This window comes from Lepus europaeus, chromosome 22 (genome assembly GCF_033115175.1).
Source record: "Lepus europaeus isolate LE1 chromosome 22, mLepTim1.pri, whole genome shotgun sequence".
NCBI classification, from domain to species: domain Eukaryota; kingdom Metazoa; phylum Chordata; class Mammalia; order Lagomorpha; family Leporidae; genus Lepus; species Lepus europaeus.
The window spans coordinates 12,526,492-12,544,411 of NC_084848.1; the positions used below are offsets into that span (position 1 = coordinate 12,526,492).

At 47.0% G+C, this 17,920-nt stretch overlaps 1 protein-coding gene across 6 annotated transcripts in view; it reads left to right on the forward strand.

Moving 5' to 3' along the window:
• Positions 1-17,920, forward strand: part of FOXN3 (forkhead box N3) — a 445,254-nt gene that overhangs the window by 173,767 nt on the left and 253,567 nt on the right. Inside the window, exon 1 of one of the 6 annotated variants that reach the window (XM_062181140.1) lies at positions 3,998-4,109. The exons of 4 other annotated variants lie outside the window; for them this stretch is intronic. The gene's annotated coding sequence lies outside the window, so the exon portion shown is untranslated. Of the gene's footprint in view, positions 1-3,997; positions 4,110-4,664; positions 4,687-17,920 lie in introns of those variants that run through there. One more of the 6 variants, XM_062181139.1, reaches the window with a different exon arrangement.

A 17,920-nucleotide genomic window follows, 5' to 3' on the forward strand; every position in this document is an offset into this window, starting at 1 on the left:
CCAGGCACTCTGACATGGGACACATGTGTCCCAACTGTATGCCAAATGCCCTCCCCACTTTTGAAGCCTTTTATGACCTCAAGCAGATAATAAAACACTTAGTGTGATATCTGTCATGCAATAACTACTTAGTAAGCTTAACCACTAATCTCGCCATCAGCATTCCATCTTGGACTAGGCACTTGGGTATAGAAAGTTGAGCTACTGTTCCCCCAGGAGGTAGGAATGGCCCAGCTTTGGGTTAAACTCTGAGACCTCAGTGGGTGTCATGTTTTGTCTCTAATTAGTGTCTTCATTAACCATGATTCTCCTCTGTGGTTCATCTCCATTTATCACTAATATGCTATTGTCATGGCTGTGCTTTATACATTAAGCCATATATTTTTTTAAAAAAGATTTATTTATTTAATTTGAAAGGCAGAATTAGAGAGAGAGAAATCTTTGATCTGCTGGTGTGCTGGCCGCAGTGCGCTGGCCACGGCGGCCATTGGAGGGTGAACCAACGGCAAAGGAAGACCTTTCTCTCTGTCTCTTTCTCTCTCACTGTTCACTCTGCCTGTCAAAAAATAAAAAATGAAAAAATAAAACAAGATTTATATTGTTTATTTGAAGGGAAGAGTTAGAGAGAGAGAGAGAGAGAGAGACCTTCCATCCGATGGTTCACTCCCCAAATGGCCTCAATGGCCCGAGCTGGGCCAGTCGGAAGCCAGGAGCCAGGAGCTTCTTTCGGGTCTCCCATATGGGTGCAGGGGCCCAAGCATTTGGGCCATCTTCTACTGCTTTCCCAGGCCATAGCAGGGAGCTGGATTGGAAGAGGAGTAGCAGAAACTAGAACCGGCACCCAAATGGGATGCCGGCACTACAGGTGGAGGCTTAGCCCACTATGCCACAGCACTGGCCCCATAAGTAAATATTTTTGATAAATAAAAGAAAAATGAGCAGTAAAGGCTGTGAGGGGGGGGAGCGCCAGAACATGGAGGACAGAACCTGCTCTGATTTAGGGAGTGCATCTTTGCTCAGCAGATGCAATTTGGTGGTTCACTCGGAGGAGATGGGGAAGGTCTGGGCCAAGTTTTTTTTCATTCCCATCAGCACTGGATTCTTTGCTCACATCACACGGCAGTTATGAGATGTTTCATTTGGATTCAGGGGGAGCTGGTGTTGGTAGAAGCCAGGTTCCTCTATATGTCTGTGGAACCAGATTCTTGTGGGTAACCTAAAGGTTTCTAGGGATGAAGCCACAGACCTCAGCTTTCTACTGTGTCCACTTCTTATGGAGATTCTATGAGATTCCACTTGTGATGTCAGGGAGGCTTTCACAGAAGCACTAGAGGTGGCTTGTGAAGGGATGAACTCTTTGGTGGTGGTGCAAAGTCTCTTTGGGAGCACAGTAGGCCATGAAGAGAGTTCTAGTTCCTATTACTCCTATTCCGATCTAGTTCCCTGCTATGGCCTGGGAAAGCAATAGAAGATAGCCCAAATGCTTGGGCCCCTGCACCCATATGGGAGACCCGAAAGAAGCTCCTGGCTCCTGGCTTCCGATTGGCCCAGCTCGGGCCATTGAGGCCATTTGGGGAGTGAACCATTGGATGGAAGGTCTCTCTCTCAATGCAGACAATGGCATTGAGCTACAGGTGCATATTCCCGCCCAATCTCCAGTAGATAGGGCTGTGCAAAGGCTCAGGAGCACCTGTGATGCATTGGGTGGTCTTAGAGAGTCTCACCCTCTTGTTTAGAACATACGGGGAGAAATTTAATCTCTTAGTACAATCTGTGTATTTTCCTCAGGGCTGGCTAAGTTTTGAAAGTATTTACAAAATTCACAAAGGTTGATTTTTGCCTTTTTTGAATTCTCTTTAATAAATCTTTGAGGAAGCAGTTCCAGCATGGTGGTTGGTGGTTTTCTAAACCAGAGACAAAGCAGAGAATGACATGGTTCAGGGTCAGGTCTAGTGTGGTTCAAATGCCTGTGTCCCATGTCCGAGTGCTTTGACTTGGAGCTCTGGCTCCTGACTCCAGCTTCCTGTTGGTGCACAGCCTGGGAGGCAGTGGTGACGGCTCAAGTGACAGGGCTCCTCTTATCTGCATGTGACACCGAGACTGAGGTCGTGGCTCCTGTTTCAGCCATGCCAGCCCCATTCTGGCCAGTGCAAGCATTTGGGAAGTGAATCAGCAGACGAGAGTCTGCTCTTTATCTCTCAATTGGAATAAAATATTTTTAGAATAGTCATAAAATTGTTTCTCATCAAATGTCTGTGCTCTGGAAGCATTAGCTTGACGCAAAGCCAGTGTTTGGCCTTCTGCTAGTTGGATATTAGAAAATGGTTCATTTGATGGATTACAGGGCAGGAGTGGGTAGGATGAGGACAGGAGAGGTCCTAGGCTGCTAACCACGGATCTGCACAGCTACTGGGGGTAAACTTGAAGTTTCAGGCCTGGCCTCTGTCATAGGCTTTTTTCAAAGTCTTGGTGCTTCAGTTTGCAGTAAGAATGCAAGGTTGGTGTGTGACCATTGCCCTGGGTACTTTGGTATTTTGTAAACATGCCTGTCTTTTGCATAGACGTGTCCCCCTCTAGGTGAGCATCGTCAGCAGTGAGAGTGGAGAATGAGAGTGAGCGTGGATTAGCCAGCCTGAAAAACCCTACGCAAAATCCAAATCAAGCCAAACTGGAAAACAGGGGGGAGCCACAGCCCAGGAATTGGATTACCAGCAGCAGGCTACATCCTGAGATCCTGGAAATTAGAACTTGGAGAGGGTCAATAGCTTAGGAGAGAGTGGCCTTTAAGAGGAGCGCTCCAAAGGCTGAGGAGGCGTGCGGCTAACGTTTTCCTCTCAGCCCTCCGAACGCTCCGTGCTGATGCCTGGCCAGTGACTTCTCTTCTGTAAGCCACAGTGTCTTCCTCTGTCCAGGAGGGCGACAGCTCCTCCCTCGTAAGGATGCTGGAGAGTGAAATAAATAATGCAGGTCAAGCTCCTGGCTCGGTGCCCAGCATGTAGGAAGCATTCGAGGGCTCTGGTGGTTATGCATGTTTTATAATCCTTTGGAGCGCAGTAATTGGGTACCTGATGTTCATTGTTTTGACTGTGGCTCAGGTGGTGAATGTCCTCAGGTGAAACTGACACCACCCTGGTCTTCTCAGGAAAATCAGGAGCCAGGTGGCGTTAGCACAGTCTCCGGGCATGCCAGGTTTCCCACCCAGCAAGGCAGAGGCCAGCTCTGCCTGTCAGACACCTTGGCAGGAAGAAAGGAAGGGATGTGCAGCTCAACTTCAAAGCAGAATTTTGTCCACACCCTTCCATAGCAGGTGACCGCAATGCGGTTATCAGACAGTCACAGAGCCATTGAGCTTCGATGGGATGTGTTGTAAGACTTCCATGTCTTTGGTTGGAATTGAGTTTTTACATCACATATTTGATTCAAAAACAACACCATGCACGTGTAGGAGAGGTGTCCGTGAGAAATCCCCATACTGTCTGCTCAGCTTCTTTGTGAACCCAAAACTGCTCTTAAAAAAAAAAAATTATCAAAACAACAAGAACTCTTGCATGGAGGCCTGAAAGAATGACTTCTTAGTAGATACAGAAACCCTGGGGGAAAAACCTTGCAAGACACACACGGAGACCAACCAGATCGTTGTCAGTAGGTAGCAAAGTCCTTTGCTGTAAATATTGCAAGACTCCTCTTTTTCTACTTTAAGAAAAAAAATTGCTTTGCATTTCTGACAACAGCAATGGCTGGACAAGCCTTTAGTTCGTGTGCGAGAAGCTGTGACCACAACGTGCAAGACTTTCCTTTTGTGGAGACAGAGTTTGGCCCATGCTCAGGTTGAAGTTCACGCTTGGGTCTTCATTTGCCTTCCATGCACTAGGTCGCCTACCTTGAGTGAGGGCGGCACCCCAGGACCATTCATTCCTCTCCTATCAGCTCGAGAAGTGTGCCCGGTGCAGCTGAGCTTCAAACTGCAGCTTTCACTTTTGGTTAGTTAGGACCTCCATCCGGCGGTATTTGAATGTGAGTCTTTTCTGTGGCTTTTCTGTGGCTCCTTTTCAAAGTATTCAAAGCAGTTTAAAAATACAGAATGTTCAACGATCTGACCAAGAGCTAATGTAAGTACTTATTTAGAGGCTTTTTTTTTTTTAACCTATTAGAGTTGAAACTCTGAACTCATAAGGTGTCCTGGAAATGGATACTAAGATTTTAAAAAAGGGGGGGAGGGGATTGAAAAACACGAGACTACTTATCCTTAGAGTCATAATGCTTTCAGTTGCTACAGTAGCAGCAAACAGCACAGTTTATAAAAACAGAAGAGCTAAACTTCTTTATTTAATATTAAACAGGAAACTGAAAGTATTCGGGAGCAATTGTTGGGTTTTCAGCAAACCTGCCGCCGTGTTTATCTGTGTTGCAAAAGCCTAAATGGGATACTTCCTCTTTTATTCACTGAAGATAGCAAGTTTTAATGAAAATCCTAACCAAAACGTGACCACTGGAAGCGGATTCTATATTGCCAGGTTTTGAAACAACCTGTTTTCCACTGCAACCAGAGGGAATTTGGAAGCAAATTAAAAACCTCTTCCAGACTGGAAAATGCTTTGCACTTTTGTTTCGCCTTTGTGCCTGGCTGTCACTTATCCAACATGTGCATATGAATATTCGTTCTGAAGACCTGGGCTTCATTTTAAGGTCAGCCTTCAATTTCCAGAGAATATAATTTGCTGCTATTTTTAGCGCATCATGATTGCTCGTAATAACTAATGGAAAAAACTCAACAGAGAAATAAATGTGTAACAGCTGTGGCTGCTTAAACTTGATTAAAGGCCATAAAAAAAAGTAAACAGAAGAATGACTGTGACAATAGATGAGGGAGAGGCAAGTACCCCTGTAGTTGTGAAAAGTTTCACAGACATCACTCGCTCCACTTGAGAAGGCTGGCGGTGTCTGTGTTTAAAGTTTACTTTACTGGGTGTCTTGCGCGGGATCAGTGTTGTAGTGAATAATTTATAGCCAGCATGAATGAGCTCATTAGTCACCTTTTCAGACTTTAAATGAGTTTTGTGGTTGTCATTACTCGAGCCTTCTGTTCAGCCACTGAGCAAAATGACAGTTTGGCAGTTGGCTGCCTTCTGAGTGGGGCCGCCTGTTCCCCTTCAGGTTTGCGTTGGCTTTTGTGTTTCCTTGAAATCTTCCCTTTCTAGCCCTGGGCTGGTCCAAGAACTCTCCACATGTCTCACGTGCCTTTTGCACCCCCAAGTTTAAAAATGAGACACACCAAGGGGGGCTTGAAAACCAAATTGTGCAGTTGTGTCTGCCAGAGAGAGAGAGAGAGGAAAAAAGAGAGAGAGAGAGAGAGAAAAAGAGAGAGAGAGAGAGATGAGCAGCAACTCCTGCGTGGTATGAGTGTTTTTGTGCTGGGTTTGACTTGCAAGTGATTCAAAAGCAAAAAGCAAGAACTGGCAAGTTGTGCAGCAGCCGAGCCAGGGGCTCGTGGGCCGGCCGGCGTTGCAGGCAGGGGATGCCTTCTGGGTTTGGAGAGGGAAGGGTGTTTCCGGACAGGCTTGCCATGTTTCAATTCTGAACATCAAGATGGTGCCCATGGAGAAACTTGCGCTGGCAAAGCTGTTGAGTCAGGTTTCCAGGATGAAAGTGAGGGGGTTCACAGGAAGACCTTGCCAGCCAACAGAGAGGCCCAGGGTGGTTGAAAGGGAGCTTCGCTTTTTCCTTATCTCCTCCTCTCCCGGGTCCAAAGTGAGCAGGTGCAGCTGCCTCCTCGCTGTGCCCTGGAGACTTGCCTGGGAGGCTAGTATGTGGGGAAGAGGAGCCTGGGCACACCAGTAACAGGTGGGATTTCTTTGGAATGGATGTCCTGAGGACCATCCCTCCCTTTGAACTTGGTTGGGGCAGCCTCAGGAGAGCTATGACATTCACTCCCTGATACTGGCCCCGCTCCGGAAGTCCAGTTCTCTGCACGCTGTGGTCCTTGGACAGCCTCAGTTGGCGCTTACGGTAGAGGGATGGTCACATGGGGTGTCTCGGCCGAGTTCCTGGACCCCTGCTCTGAGAGCTCGCTGACGTTTGCCGTGAGCAACAGGCACAAAAGGCTGCCATCACCCCCATGGGCAGCACCCCCTTCCGGGATCCATATTGTCAGACAGCTGGCCCAGCACTGCGTGAGCCATGTAGGAAAGATGCTCGGATTCCTCTCTGGAAGAAATGCCAACTTAAAAAGGACGCCTGGTTGTTTGGGGCCAAATCTTTGAAACCAGTCGGAGTCCCACGGCTTTGAGCAGAGAAGGGAAGTGCTGCCGAGTGCACCCACAGAATCCGCAGTCCACGTGGCCACGTCCTTTCTGGCCTCTCGGCCCCTCAACGTGATTGGGTTTTCATGTGCCGTCACACCTCACAATGCATGGGCACATCTTCCTGCGCCTGAATCTTGATAGTAAAGGCACAAGAGAGAACTTGTATTGGGGTAGGAGGTTCCAAACAGTAAGTGTAGGTGATCCTCACGGCCTGATGGAGGAGGCCCCTGAGGTTCGGCTACTGCTGTAAGTTGTGTACATTGCTAATTTCCAAAAAAGAACTTTGTACAGCAGGCCATGTGTGGGTAATATTCTAATCTAATACTCTTTCTATTTTTTAAAAGTTGTGGCGCCGGCACCCCGGGTTCTAGTCCCGGTTGGGGTGCCAGATTCTGTTCCGGTTGCTTCTCTTCCAGTCCAGCTCTCTGCTGTGGCCTGGGAAGGCAATGGAGGATGGCCCAAGTGCTTGGGTCCTGCACCCACAGGGGAGACCGGGAGGAAGCACCTGGCTCCTGGCTTCGGATCGGTGCAGCGCGCTGGCTGTAGCAGCCACATGGGGGGTGAACCAACAGAAAAGGAATACTTTCTCTCTGCCTCTCTCTCTCTCTCTAACTCTGCCTGTCAAAAAAATAAAATAAAATAAATAAATAAATAAATAAAAAGCTTGACTTATTTGAAAGGCAGAGTTACAGAGAGAGTGGGCAGAGACAGAGAGATCTTCTACCTGCTAGTTCACTTCCCAAATGGCTTCAATGGCTGGGGCTGGGCCAGGCCAAAACCAAGAGCCTGGAACTCCGTCTGGGTCAGGGGCAGGGCCAAAGTTCTTGGGCCATTTTCCACTGCTTTCCCAGGTGCATGAGTAGGGGGCTGGATCAGAAGTGGAGCAGCCTGGGTTTGAACCAGTGCTCATATGGGACGCGGGTGCTGCAGATGGTGGCTTCATCTGCTGTGCAACAGGGCGGGCCTGTTATCTAACGCTGTTTCTCAGAGTGTTGATCAAAAGCGATGCTTTTCCTTTGTTTTAAAAAGGCCATCGCAGAGCAAAGAATTGTTTTCTTTCTCATCCCTCTGAAAAGTAAAATGAGAGAAGTTATTACTTGGCATGGGTAAGGCTTTGGCAGACGTAGCTACCAAAACCCATGAGGCTGTAGTACTTGGTGTACTCGCTGGAGACAGGAAAACAATAAAAGCTCTTAGGCATTTTGGAGAATGAGAAGGTTGAGGATGATGCTTTGCTTTGACTCATCTGTACACTCAGTAGATACCAGCTTCGGAGAGGGACAAAAAGCAAACTTTTTTCTGTTAGGTGATCAATTATTTTTTAGAGATTTATTTTTTATTTATTTGAAAGGAAGAGTTAGAGAGAGAGAGAGAGAGAAGAGATCAAGAACTCTTCCATCGCCGGTTCACTTCTCCAATGGCCACAACAGCCAGGGCTGGTCCAGTCCAAAGCTAGGAGCCCAGAGCTTCTTCCTGATCTCCCATGTGGCTGCTGAGGCCCAAGGACTTGGGCCATCCTCTGCTGCTTTCCCAGGTACATTAGCAAAGAGCTGGATCAGAAGTGGAGCTGCTGGGTCTCAAACTGGTGCCCACATGGGATACCAGCATCACAGGTGGTGACAACCTGCTACACCACAACACCAGCCCCAGCAATCGATATTTTTAATTTCTACTGTGCCACACATGATTAGAAGTATAAGGCGGGGTCCTTGCCTCTCAAGGCACTTACAGTCTGACATTCAATATCTAGTTGATTTATTTTTTGTTACAGAGTTACACCATACTGTATTGATTATGACATTGAAGCTGAACTTTTTTTTTTTTATTTATTTATTTTTGCAAGTGATGCCTTTTCATTCCATTTAGCAGTCCCCTCTTCTTTCTTCCTCCTTATTTCCTGGCCACAGTTTTTCCTCCCTTGAGACCTGCTGCTGCTCCTAGCCTTTATACCCTTGACTTCCAAGTGCTCTGGATTGATCTAAAACAGCCTTTGGTTCCCACCTGGAACATTGCAAATGCTGGGGACTGTATGGACTTCTGGCCCCATCTCTAACTAGCTGTGTGACCTTGGGCAGGTGGCCAGACCTCACCAGGAATGAGGTTAATAATAGTCCCTACTTTGCATGATTAATGTGAGGTTGAAATCAGTGCATATTTGCAAAGTCTTAGAACCCTGGCACAAGGGTTTATTAAATGCAGTCAGTCCTCATTATTGGCAGATTCCATGTTTGTGAATTTGTCCCTTCCCTCAAATTTATTTGTTAGCCCCAAACCGATACTTGCATTGCTTTCAGGCTCATTGGCAGATGTGTTGAGTGGTGACAAATGGGCAACACTCCACTGTCTTGTTTCAGCACCCGTAATGTCAACAAGCATCATTTTGGTGGTCTATTCAGTGCAATGCTTTTTGCAATTTTGTGCTTTTTTGTTGGTGATTTTGCTGTTTAACATGGTGCCCAAGCATCGTGTCGAAGTGCTGTCTGGTGTTCCCAAGCCCATGGCCATTACAGTGTGCCCCAAGAAGAAAATCTGTGTGGTCAAAAAGCTTCCTCTGCCATGAGTCCTACTGCCAGTGGCTGGGAGGTCCATGCGAAAGGCAAAGCTCTCTCTCTCTCTCTTTCCATATATATATATATATATATATATATGTATGTATGTGTGTGTATATATATATATATATATATATATACACACACACACAGGTAAAATAAGGCTGTGTGATGATGAGTTGATGGAAATGTGGTGATCACAGGAACCTAAGCCCCCTGGGAGCAATGGTTCAGTATTGGCTAATTCTGCATTTGTGATACGTTGTAACTGCCACAGATAATGAAAATCAACTGCAGTAGATGGAATCCAAGGGCTCTGGGCAGCAGCGTCTGCCAGTGGAAACTGCCTGCTCCAGTACTGCAGGGAGTGGCCCTGGGAGGGCAAGAGAGCAGCTCTGGTCACGTGGGGAGCATTGGCTGGGAACGGATTTTCTATCAGATTCAAAATAATTAAGATGTATGTATTTGGTTTCTTTTATGCATAACTGTTTTAGAAGATTAATTTGGAAATAGATAGCAAATATTCCCCTTCTCCACAAATTCTATTCTGTTAAAAAAAATTTTTTTTTAAGAATTACTTATTTGAAAGGCAAAGTTAGAGAAAGAGAGAGAGAGAGAGAGAGAGAGAATCTTCCATCCACTGGTTCATTCCCCAAATGGCTGCAATGGCCAGGGCTTGGACCAGGCCAAAGCCAGGAGCCAGGAGCCAGGAGCTTCTTCCAGGTCTCTTACATGGGTGCAGGGGCCCAAGCATTTGAGCCATCCTCTGCTGCTTTCCCAGGCACATTAGTAGACAGCTGGATCAAAAGTGCAGCAGCTGGGACTCGGCCCATATGGGATGCCAGCACTGCAGGCTGCACCTTAATCTACTCTGCTACACCACAACACTGGGGAGGAGGGAGCACATTCTTTTTTTTTAAGATTTATTTATTGGCCAGCGCCGTGGCTTAACAGGCTAATCCTCCGCCTTGAGGCGCCGGCACACCGGGTTCTAGTCCCGGTTGGGGCGCCGGATTCTCTCCCAGTTGCCCCTCTCTGCTATGGCCCGGGAAGGCAGTGGAGGATGGCCCAGGTCCTTGGGCCCTGTACCCGCGTGGGAGACCAGGAGAAGCACCTGTCTCCTGCCTTCGGATCAGCACGATGCGCCGGCCGCAGCGGCCATTGGAGGGTGAACCAACGGCAAAAAGGAAGACCTTTCTCTCTGTCTCTCTCTCTCCCTCTCTCTCACTATCCACTCTGCCTGTCAAAAAAAAAAAAAAAAAACCAACAACAAACCTATCTCCAAATAAGTTTCAAATAAATTACTGGGGATAGCTATAAATAAAAATAAAAAGATTTATTTATTAATTTGAAAGTCAGAGTTACACGGAGAGAAGAGAGGCAGAGAGAGAAAGAGGTCTTCCATCCCATGGTTCATGCCCCAATTGGCTGCAACGGCAGGAGCTGTGCCAATCTGAAGCCAGGAGCCAGGAGCTTCTTCTGGGTCTCCCATCTTGGGCCATCTTCTACTGCTTTCCCAGGCCATAGCAGAGAGCTAGATTGGAAGTGCAGCAGCCGGGTCTCGAACCGGCACCCATATGGGATGCCGGTGCTTCAGGCTAGGGCATTAACCCGCTGCACCACAGCACTGGCCTTAGAGCAAATTCCTAATTCAATAGTGTTGGGAACTCTTGATCTTGGAGCCTACATAAACGTTTCAAAAGAAAGTTTTTATTCAAAACCTTTAAACTGAGCCCTTCAGGGCCAGTTCTGTGCCGCAGCGGATTAAAGCCCTGGCTTGCAACATCGGCATCCTATATGGGCGATGGTTCCAGACCCGGCGGCTCCTCTTCCGATCCAGCTCTCTGCTGTGGCCTGGGAAAGCAGTAGAAGATGGTCCAAGTCCTTGGGCCCCTGCAGCCATGTGGGAGACCCGGAAGAAGCTCCTGGCTCCTGGCTTCTAATCAGCGCAGCTCCAGCCGTTGAGGCCTTCTGGGGAGTGAACCAGTGGGTGGAAGACCCTTCTCTCTCTCTTGAACTCTTTCAAATAAATAAATAAATCTTTAAAAAAACACACAAAAAACAAAAAACAGAGGCCTTCACAAAACAGACAACAGAGGTCCCACTGCAGGATAGGACTTTTTTATTTCTTTATTTTTTAAATTTGTATGTATCTCATAAATACAAGATTAGGAACATAGTAATTCTTTCCACTGTACGTGCCTTCCCACCCATTCTCCCCACCCCCTGCTCCCTCTCTTGTTTTCCCCGAGAAAGAAAAAGAAAAAAAGAATGAATGGAATAAAAAAACCTAAGAGAACTGTTCCTCAGTAGTGACAGAACGTTTGCTGCACTTAGCAGTTCAGGTTGCTCAGAGCACGAGCCTTTTTAGAAGGGGATCGTTTTGTCCCTTCTGATCGAAAAGATCAGGACATTCTTTAATTTTGTGAGATTTGCCAGCATGTTTATTTTCCTCCAGATGCTTAACTTTATGAATTGTTAGCAAATGATTCTCTACATATGAGGAGTCTTCAAATACTTCATAGCCAGGGGCCAGCACTGTGGTGTAGTAGGTTAAGGTGTTGGCATCCCATGTAGGTGCCAGTTCAAGTCCTGGCTGCTCCACTTCTGATCAGCTCCCTGCTAATGTGCCTGGGAAAGCAGTGGAAGATGTCCCAAATGCCTGGGCCCCTGCATCTATGTTGGAGACCCGGAAGAAGCTCCTGGCTCCTGGCTTTGGATCAGCCCAGCTGTGGCCATTGTAGCCATTTGGGGAGTGAACCAATGGATGGAAGACCTCTCTCTGTCTCTGTCTCTGCTTCTCTCTGTAACTCTGCCTCTTGAATAAATAAATCTCTAAAAAAAAAAAATTAACCCTATTAATTTTTTTAAAAAGTTCATAGCAAACGCATATTATGAACAAACTATATGTGGATTTAAAAAAAAAATTTGTAACAAAATAAACTTACCTTACCTTTTAATTCCATTTTCCCATGAACCTTTTGAAACATCCTCACTCAGGGTATGAGAATGTGAAAATGATTCAGAAAAGGGGAAAGCTTGGCTTAAAACTAATGGAAAATGCAAAGGGCAGGAAAAAAAGAGAACATGGATCCACTGTGGCCATATCATGTAATAACCTGCTTCTCACTCCACCGACTTTGTTATTTTCACCATTGTAAACAATGTCCTAGTGAACACCTTTCCAAATACATTGTTTCACCCTTCAATTTATTTATTCGATACATATTATTCAGCATCCTCTACATATCAACCACTATGTGGAAATTCTGGCTGTCCACTTCTGAATCAAAAGGACATGAATTGGGGCTGGTGCTGTGGTATAGCCAGTAAAGCCGCTGCCTGTAGTGCCAGCATCCCATATGGGCGCTAGTTCAAGTCCTTGCTGCTCCATTTCTGATCCAGCTCTCTGCTATGGCCTGGGAAAGCACTAGAAGATGGCCCAAATCCTTGAGCCCCTGCACCCACATGGGAGACCCGGAAGAGCCTCCTGGCTCCTGGCTACAGATCTGTGAAGCTCCAGCCATTGTGGCCAATTGGAGAACGAACCAGCGGATGGAAGACCTCTCTCTCTCTCTCTGCTTCTCCTTCTCTCTCTGTGTAACTCTTACTTTCAAATAAGTAAATAAATTTTTTGTTTGTTTGTTTGTTTGTTTTTTTAAAGGGGCATGAATCAGAACAGGTGTTGTGGTGCAGCAGGTTAAGTCACTGCTTGTGACGCTGGCACCTGTATGAGAGAGCTTGTTTGAATCCTGGCTGCTCTGCTGTTGATCCAGCTTCTTATTGTTGTGCCTTGGCAAAAAGTGGAAGATGGCCCAAGTGCTTGGGCCCTTGCCACCCATGTGGGAGACCAGAATGGAGTTCCTGGCTCCTGGCTTCGACTGGACCAGACTTGGCTGTTGGGGCCATTTGGGGAGTAAACCAGCAGATGGAAGATCTCTCTTTCTTTGTCTCCCTCTTTGTCTGCCATTCTGCCTTTCAAATCAGTCTTTAAAAAACAAGGTGCCTGGGCCCTCAAGAACTTATTGCCTCCTGTGGGCTGTGCAGGGGGGGCAGTTAACTGTCTTGTTGGGATTTCTTTCCTGGAGTTTGGAAGTTCAGGATAAATGGCTATGCTCATTTGAATTTTAATTCATTTTTTCATCCTTCCCTCTTGCAAAGTTGTACCCGACCACATTCCCACCATCACTCATACCTGTATTACCATAGTGATTCCTTTTAAGTCTGTGCTGACCCAATAGGTGGAATATCACAATTGCTTTAGTTTGCATTTCTTTGATTATTATTGTGGTTAAGCATCTTTTTTTTTTTTTTTTTGTGGGAACAGTCCCATTTTTGTTTCTATTTTTTCTGAATTTGCCCTCTTAACAGGGTGATAATTTATTTTCTTCTTGGAGTTAGAACAGTAATAAGTTAAAATAATTTGCCCATTTTCATATGAATGTCAAAAATTCCCTCATTTATGGTTTGTGTTTCATTTCAGAGTTCTGATGCTGCCCACAAATTCAAATCACTATGCAGTCAAACATCATTTTTTGGTTTATTTACTTAGCACAAATCATGCTTTCTAAGTGCTAAGGCATGTTACATGTTCCTTACAAATTTGAATTAATTTAGTCTTCATCACAGTCCTATGAAGTGGGTATTGTTATACTCTGGCAACTCAGAAAAGAGAAAGGCATGCACTTACCAAAGCTATCCAGCCAGTAAATGATAAAATCACTTGAACCAGTGTGTCCAACCGCACTATACCACACCACTTCTGGCCTTGCTATTAGGTTTGGTGAGCATTTTTTCAATTTCTTAAAATACAAAATGTATTTAGTGGGAAGGTATTTCATCTTTCTTTTAAAATAAATTATCAAAAAATATGTATTTACTTATTTGAAAGGCAGCATTACAGAGAGAGAAGCAGAGACAGAGAGATCTTCCATCCATTGGTTCTCTCCCCAGATGTCTGCAATGACCTGACCAGGGCTGGGTTAAGCCAGGAGCTTCATCTGGGTCTCTCATGTGGGTGCAGAGGCCCAAGCTGTTTTCCCAGGCACGTGAGCAGAGAGCTGGATTGGAAGTGGAGCAGCTGGGACTCAAACTGGGTGGGCTGTGCCACAGAACTGACCCCAATCCATTTCCTCTTGACTCAGGGTGCTTTGGGGGCTGCTTCCTTCTGAAGGGGCATCCTCTGTAAGCCTTACATTTCCTCCTGTAGGCTGGCAGAGGGCAGTGGAGCAGCCAACACGTACAACTCCTGTTAGTGCACAGCTGTGGTGATATTAGAGCGTCCTGGGCACTTTGATCCATGGGGTAGGAACTGGGGTTCTGTGCCAGCTGCTGCTTCTTACGTTTCCTCTTCTCTTCTGGAGACTGATGGAGATCCTTTGCGACAGGCATGTTTGCGTGGGGAGGTTGTCACCTCCAGAAAGAGCTATGGTTACTCTTTCTTTCTTTCTTTCTTTCTTTCTTCTTCTTTTTTTTTTTAATAAATACTTAATTTCAAAGGCAAATCAATAGAGAGGGACAAACACACACAAAGAGAGAAAGAGAGAGAGAGGTATCTTCTGTCTGTTGATTGATTCCCAAAATAGCGGCCAACAGGTAGGACTGGGCCAGGCTGAAGCCAGGAACTCCATTCAGGTCTTCTATATCGGGAGCAGGGACACAAGCACTTGGGGCACCTTCTGCTACTTTCCCAGGTGCCTAAGCAGGGAGCTGGATCAGAAGTGCAGCAGCCAGGATCTGAACTGGTGCTCTGACACAGGATGCTGGTGTTGCAGACGGTGGCTTCCTGTGCACAATGCAGAAATGCTCCCAGAGTTCCCTCCTTTCTTGAAGGGCAGTTGCTGATTTTCTTTTCCCCCTTAGGATTTAGTTATTTGAAAGGCAGAGTTACAGAGAGGCAGAGGCAGAGGCAGAGAGAGAGAGAGGTCTTCCATCTGCTGGTTCACTCCCCAGATGGCCACAACGGCTGGAGCTGCGCCCGTTTGAAGATGGGAGCCAGGAGCTTCTTCTTGGTCTCCCATGCGGTTGCAGGGGTTCAAGGGCTTGGCATCTTCTACTGCTTTCCCAGGCCATAGCAGAGAGCTGGATCGGAAGTGGAGCAGCCGGGCCGCGAACCAGCGCCCATATGGGATGCCGGCACTGCAGGTGGCGGCTTTACCTGCTACACCACAGCACTGGCCTTGGTGGCTACATCTTTTCTTTGTCCTGGTTCTTAGTCCTCTCCGTGAGTTGACTAAATCTGGATTCCAGATCACCAGTCTGCACTTGTGTTTATGCTCAGAGGAGTTGTCAGGTTCTATATTTTCAGTTTGCTGCCAGTAGGCAAGGTGACAAGCCTGGGTTTGGCGGGGGCACCTGAGCTAATGAACTTCGCTGCACCGGTTCAGCTACACTTTCCTTTGACACACACCCCTCCCCTAAGCCTCCTGGCTCTGTTCCCTGCTGGAGAAATTCTAAGAAGCCTTTTCCCAGGCTCCACCCTTCAGACTGGGTCATGAAAACAACAAGAATTTACAAAAGGGAAACCCCAGGAGAGGATGACCAGAAAGCCAAAGGATGCCTGACCAAGCTTTCCAACTGGGCGAGAGGTCTGGGGTCTTCCAGCTGTGGTCTTCACAGAGTGGAAGGAAGCAAGGTGCTTTTTGTTTTGTTTTGTTTTGGATCCATTACCAAGATCATTCTAGTGCCTTATCTCTAAGAGCCAGTCAGCCCATGATTAAGGCCTTATCTCTGACCATAATCTCTCCCTCTCTTCTCATATTCAATCATTTCCCAAATCCTCCTGGCTCTCCCTCTGAAGGTTCTTCTGTAGTCATTGCTTCTGGTCTTAGGACTCTTCTCTAACTCAGTGGGCCAGCAGTGGGAGCAGCAGCATCACCTGGGAGTGGGGGCTGGGAGGGGATGCAAGGGCAGGTGGCTCCTTTCAGCAAGTCCTCCCTCCAGCTAGTTCCAATGCACTCCCAAGTTTGAGAACCACTGCTCTGCTGGAGTCCCACAGCCAACTTTAGAACATTACATGTGCAATGGGTGTTCATTGCAGAAACTTTGGAAAATGAACAAGTATGAAAGAAGCAGGCGAAAGAAATCACTCCCCAACTCTAACATCACCACTTTAGCATTTTTTTTTTTTCACCCAGTTACACAGACACAGAGAGATCTTCTGTGCAATACTGGTTCACTCTCCACAACAGCCAGGGATGGGCCAGGCCAAAACCAGGAGTCTAGAACTCCATCCTAGTTTCCCACACAGGTGGCAGGGCCTCTAGTTACTTGAGCCACAACCTGCTGTCTCTCTGGGTGACATTAGCAGGGAGCTGGGACTAGAAGCAGTGCCTGGACCTGAACCCAGGTACTCTGATATGGGGGGTGGGCAAACCTGCCTCCAAAAACATGTCTTTAAAAATCATTCCCATTTTGTACGGATTTCCAGAGATAGTCTTACGTCGTCTTTCCTCTCCCAAAATTCATCTTGGCTTCCCTATCCCATTCATCTTTTTTTAATCCTATTGCATCTAGTGCAACTTCTGGGCTCACGAATATTCAGGGAGCCCCTTCGTCCTCTAAACTTAGAGAGTATATGAGCTGCTCCCCCTGGTATTTATTCAGAGTCTTGTGATTAGGATGTTTGTCCTCTTGTCCACTAACATGTGCCCCTAGACACAGAGCCCTTAGTTCTGTGGCACCTAGCATAGTGCTATGAACTTGGTGGGCACTCCGTAAATATTTGTTCAACATGAGAGTGCATCTTCTACAGCAGTCAAGTCATCACATTTGATAAATCTGCTGGTGTCATTTATTTTTCCTACCTGGAACAAGAGTTTGCAAACAGAATCAATCCATGGTGCTTTTTGTTTTTTTGTTTTGTTTTTTTTGACAGGCGGAGTGGACAGTGAGAGAGAGACAGAAAGGTCTTCCTTTGCCGTTGGTTCACCCTCCAATGGCCGCCGCGGTAGGTGCGCTGCGGCCGGCGCACCGCGCCGATCCGATGGCAGGAGCCAGGTGCTTCTCCTGGTCTCCCATGGGGTGCAGGACCCAAGGACTTGGGCCATCCTCCACTGCCTTCCTGGGACATTGCAGAGAGCTGGGCTGGAAGAGGGGCAACCGGGACAGGATCGGTGCCCCGACCGGGACTAGAACCCGGTGTGCCGGCGCCTCAAGGTGGAGGATTAGCCTAGTGAGCCGTGGCGCCGGCCCCATGGTACTTTTTGAAAATGCACATTCCCGGGTCATGTTCTGGGAGACTCCGATTCCTTAGGTGTGACTTCCCAGGTGGTTCTGATGGGCATCTCCAGCTGAGCAGCTCAGGTCTAGAACACCCTTCCCTACTTCCACAAATGGAACACCCACTCATCTCATTGCCCTCCTCCCTTGCCCAGGCCAGATGTTCCCCCAGGCACCTAGTCTCAGCTGTGGGAGGGAGGAAGAAGGGGGCAGTCACCTGACTTGGACGAGGCCAATCAAATTGTTTCCCTGAGATTTTGAACTGTGTGGTGGAAGACCTGAGCACCAGTGACTCAGATGACTGCAAGACTTGGTGCCGGCAGGGGTGTGTGGCCATCAGTGAGCAAGAAAGCCATCTGACAGGGAGGAGAGGGACGCAGTTGCCCAGGGTACTTCAAAAAGTTCATGGAATATGGAATTGAAAGGTTATTTTGGTGTAAATTTTTTTTGAAATCAATGCATAGTGTTTTGCTAATACACATTTTTTATAAACTTTTTGAAGACTTCCTCAAAGTGCCTGGATTTCAAATTTTTTCACACCAAAATGAACTTGTCTTTTAGCCCACTTGCCCCAAACTTTTTAAGTCCTCTTGTAATTTTGTGCTCTCCAGCCCAGTACCCATCAAGTCTCCAGTATTTCCCAGAGTTCCAGGACACAGGTAGGATTCAGCTGTAAAGGTGTTGGTCAAACAATGTTATAAGGAGCTCAACTTGTTATTTTGTCACTTCTGGGCCTCTAAGATACAGGGTACTTTCTGAGAGCATGGACTGGGCTGTTCTCCCAGATGGATTTGGCCCACGCAGCCTTCTAGTGGGGAGCATGTCCTGAGTGTGGAAAAGGCCACCTGG